Raw genomic sequence first — 5,020 nt, forward strand, 5'->3', positions numbered from 1 at the left:
GTTTCTCATCCTCATTCTTATTGTATAGAGTGCCTTTGGTGAATTTTGCAGTTTGTTTTATGTTTTGGACTTTGACCTCTATCTGGTGTGACTATCAAAGCATGTGTGAGACAACTTGTTTTCAGTAGCAGTGGGGTGAGTCCCATCTTTGCCTCAGAAAGCTGCAGCAGGCTGGACTGACAGTGCGATGCCAGCAAGTAATGTCTGATACCATACTACAGCTATAATAGTATCAATACTATTACAATACTATCAAGGCAATATAGTGATGCAAGTCTAGTAGATTCAGAACACTGCTGCAGCCAAAAGGAGCTCTGGAGAGTGCAGTGTATTTTGGCACACTTTTTTCCCCAACTTCTGTTGTAAAAATGTGACTTCCAATGTTGGACTGAAGCTCTTGTCAGCCTTGGCCAGTGTAGCCAGTGGGGACCCAAACTTAGAGGGGAGCTCTAATCCAGCACCACTTGACAGGCCACACAATCCCCATTTTTGCTTTATACTAACTCCCACTTAAGTTTTAGCCGCTAAGAATCTACATACAGTGGGGTCTTGACTTGAGAACTTAATCCGTATTGGAAGGCGGTTCTCAAGTCAAAAAGTTAAGTCAAATCTGCATTTCCCATAGGAATGCATTGAAAACCATTTGATCCGTATCTGCTCTTTTCCATCCATAGAAACTAATGGGAAGCTGCTATTCTGCCTTCGACCACTAGAGGGGGATATTTTGTTTCTTTTTTTCTTAGGTCAAGAAAGGTTCAGGGAAGGCAGGGAAAATAAAGTCCAGGCAGTACCAGGCAGTCTGAAGACTCCCAATCCACTCTCTAAACGCTGGGAGGAGTGAGGAAGCAGACACGCACCCTTTTCACTGGCCAACAGTTAACTGAAAGTTCACATTTTGCACTTTCCTTGCCTCCCACGTGGGTTTTTTTCAGTTCTTAACTCAAATCTAAGTACTTAAGTCAAGTCAATATTTTCCTATGAGAGCAGTTCTTAAGTCAAAATGTTCTTAACTCAAGCCGTTCTTAAGTCAAGACCCCACTGTATTCCTTACCAACTCTGCTGCAAGTTCCCACCATGAGTCTGACATCTATACCATTCTTTTCAGAGTTAGTGTTCTATCTTTGCACCTCCATGGCAAGAGGCAGTCAGATAATTTGCTTGTAATTTTGTATTAGGAGAAATCTTGTTTGTATTAAAGGAGGGGCACACAGAAAACATTAACCATGGAACGACTGCAGAGATTTTAGATTTGCTGGTGATAGTTCCCAGTGCTTGTGTGTAGAGAGGAACAGGAGATGGCCTTAAACCACCCGCACAGTTTGAAAACTATGACGTATAATGCATGCAGTAGAAATCACTCTTCCACTAATCTCTACCGGTGTCATAGAAATCTTCATGGGGGTTCATTGAAAAACATGTGCTTTCTGTATCTTGGTTTTGTTTCAGAAGAATGCAAGGAAAAGCATATAGGCCGTAGCTTGGCAAACACATTTATTTTAGGCAAGTGCCTAACAACAGAAAACAAGGAGTGGGGTTGTAAAACACTCAGCGCATTTGTCCTTTGTGGGGAAGAGCTGGCAGGAAGAATCGGGCAGCAGAAGATGCGCTGGGGCTATAAAGCAGCAGCAGAAGTGGTATAGAATGATGAATCCCTCTAAGATACTCATGCGTGAAGGAGCTGGCTGCTTGCCCAGTTCTCTGTCATGCTGTGGGAGGAGAAATCTGAAGTCAGCAGTGATGCAAATAAAAAGGGTGGTGGTGGTGGTAATCCTTATATTGCCTAAAGCTCTGTTTTGTTGCAAGAAATACCTTATGATGAAAGGGAACACCCCCCCAGGTGTTTCACAGTCATCACAAAAAGGTCAATCTCAGTATATAAATTAATTTAGTCTAATTGTACAACGGTATGCAAATGACAGACCAATGGGCAGGCTAGCAAACAGAACTATGAACATATTTTAAATAATATATCAACCTTTTTTGGCGTTATAGGTAAAAATAAAATAAAAATTTAAAAAATTAATAAAGAACAAATAAGACAAAAATATGATGACACCTTAAAAACTAACTTTATTATTTTTTTTATGTGAGCTATTGTGGACAAGTCCACTTCATCAGATATAAGAGAAAGAGATATAAGGCAAATATTTGTAAATTACATCAAAATAAAGATATCAAAATACTGTACAGAGACTGGTTGGTTGGTTGGTTGGTTGGTAAGAAAGTCAGTTGGATTTTAACATTTGGTGATAGTGCCTTTGATATGAAGGTATTTCAATGAAGCTTCCGCTGTAAAGGGTGTGAGAACGTCTGTCATAAAATAACAATGGTAGAGTAACATGAGTATTGGTCGGACTGGCTTTTTACAGTTGCTAATTTTCCCCACTATACGTTTTCTTTTGTGATCAGATGCAACGGTGTGTGAATTATTTTTATGGTGGTTATTAAATAGATTTGTTGCAGAACAGGAATTAACTTCCATAAGTTGTTCTATGCTACATCAAAAAGGACCCCTAGAAGCTCAATGTTTTTTTTAAAAAAAGAGGAATGTATTTCAGTTATTTAACCGAGTTACTCCAGCTAACACAGAATATATATTTCTATACCTCTACCATTATTTTTCACCCATCCCTCATGTAAGGAGTTCACAGCAGCATTCATCTCCCGTTCTTTCTTATAATGGTGCAGTGAACTGGGCTAGGATGAGACATGTGAATGAATGAAGGTAGTTTAATTCATTTTGGGGATGAAGACTGGCTGTACCATTCAGTATCTGATTTTGTGTGATATGCAAGGGACCAAACTGTTCATCATTTTCTTATTATTGGCCAAAATCCTCTTGCAGATTTTTGCTTGCATAAAATAAATTATGTAAGATTGATAGCAAATTGCTACTCACTAATGAGGCACTGTTTTTTTTTCCTGCACACAAGCCAGGAATGCCACTAGCACCTTGTTAATGAGCAGCAATTTGCTACCAAGACTTACACAGTCTTCCTTATGCAACAGTAAATTATGCTTGTGGCATTTTCTGCTCCATCTGCCAAAATAACTTGATTGGATTCAGGCGCTAACATGTATCGGTTGGGAAGAGGGGAGGCACCATTTGCAGTAGAAAATCTTGAGCCAACCCTGGTGAGCAGGAATTTGAAGCTCTGCCTGTTGTCACCCAATGACTGCCATCTCATAGGGCTTCTCTGGACTAAAGTCTGTGGAACGTAGTTGGTTCCCAAATGAACACATGTTGGGTTTTGCTATCTGCCCAGCAGTCGCCATGCGGTCTCTGCCAGCATGCTTCAGAATATGTCCGTTCTGGGAGTATGTCTGACAGGCCTTCAGGAAAGAATTTGTGAAGTCTGTAGGTATGTTCAAGCATTGTATTAGCCACGTTGAGTTGATTTATGAGGGGTGAGTGCTCTAGGATTGCTTTCTCATGATATGTTATTTTTTAATGTGATATTTATATAGTGTTTTAAAATTTCTTATTTTACCTCTTGTGTGCCACCTTGGGTCCCATATGGGGAGAAAGGCGACATAAATAATTTCACTCAGTCAATCAATCAAAGATGCTTATTTGTTTTTGTCAACTCTTCTGTATTGAACCGAAAGGTTTTATTTTTAAATAAATAAATATGGGCAAAGAAGAAAAGTCCATCCTAAGTGGGATAGAATACCAGCCAAATACACATGTAGAAGCATGAAGTTGGGAGAATGACCCTCGGCCCCTAACCCACCTCCTTTGTGGTTTCATCACTCTGTGAGTCCTAGGTAAACATGCCCTCTTGATGCTCTATATAGCAAAGCAAAGAGAGAATTATAGGTTGGCACAGAGAGAGCTCTTTCAACAAAAAGCAGGTGCAGGTTCAAGTTACAGATGATGATGATTCATACTAGGATGACCAATCAAGCACACAAATCTGTTCCATTTCATTTCTTCATCAATTCACAAGGGAATTGCATAAACCCTTGCAGCAGTTTGTAGGAGATGTTCATACGTTCATGCACAAATTTGTCCAGATTTCTCTTTTATGATATCCATTTTATGCAAGCATTTCCCCCCATATTTCCCTTTGGACACTGTTTTCCAATCTATATGCTGTCTGTAAGAGTCTTCCCTAATGGAAAATGCCCCTTGCCTTAGTTGTAGATGTTTAAAGTCTTTGCTTATGTCAGCAAATCTCAGGGTCCCCTGATCGTACAGATACTTTCTTCTTATTTTTCAGTCTTAGTCCTTGAAGACAGTGGGCCCAGTCTCAGAAAAGTTATTTTTGTGGACCACCATGCCCAAAATCCCCAGCCAGCCTGCAGTTCTGGTGGCTGTATTGAGAAAAATACTGTATAGACAAATATCTGAACTCAATCTAAGACAGCACCCTCTGCTTCTAATTTGCCACAGAAAGATGCAGGAGTGATTCTGCATCTTAGTAGAGAACTAAAGTGCCGTGAGAACACAGAACCTGTAATGTCAAATAAAGACTCCTTATTACTCACTGGCTTGCCATTTCTACTGCCCTTCAGACCTCAGGTGACTTTGTCTTGACAAGAGATACCAAGGTTCAATTCATGCACATATTCCTAGTATACAGGTGGGATTTTTTTAGTAGGCATTCCTCAGTCTTGAGAGTCTACGGTAAGGTACTCTGAATAGAGGTCTTGGAACAGTGTCTAGTGCAGCTGAGAAGGCCAATTCGAGAGTGACAATCCCTTCCACACTGAAGACAAATACAATCTGTCCCCTGTCCAGCTCCCTGATTTTGCTGCTTTTGGGACCACCTCTTTGCCTCGGCCTGCTGAACAAGTGTCTCTTCAAATTGGGAGAAGCCATGCTCCACAGCCTGCCTCCAGGCTGAACACTCAGATCTCAAGGTTTCCCATCTGCTAAGGTCCATTCCTAAGGCCTTCAGATCCTGCTTGCAGATTTCCTTGTATCGCAGCTGTGGTCTTCCTCTGGGGTGCTTTCCCTGCAATAACTCTCCATATAGGAGATCTTCTGGAATCTAACTGTCAGCCATTCTCACTA

General features: G+C 40.7%; 1 long non-coding RNA gene across 3 annotated transcripts in view; it reads right to left on the bottom strand.

The window, feature by feature from the left end:
• Window positions 1-1,467: 1,467 nt before the first annotated feature.
• Window positions 1,468-5,020, bottom strand: part of LOC110079125 (uncharacterized) — an 8,626-nt gene continuing 5,073 nt past the window's right edge. For 2 of the 3 annotated variants that reach the window (XR_012088650.2, XR_002300569.3), the window contains exon 3: window positions 1,468-1,706. This is a non-coding gene — a long non-coding RNA (uncharacterized LOC110079125). Of the gene's footprint in view, window positions 1,707-3,734; window positions 3,791-5,020 lie in introns of all 3 variants that reach the window. The other variant, XR_002300570.3, reaches the window with a different exon arrangement.

The sequence above is a fragment of the Pogona vitticeps genome, chromosome 6, assembly GCF_051106095.1.
Source record: "Pogona vitticeps strain Pit_001003342236 chromosome 6, PviZW2.1, whole genome shotgun sequence".
Lineage (NCBI taxonomy): Eukaryota > Metazoa > Chordata > Lepidosauria > Squamata > Agamidae > Pogona > Pogona vitticeps.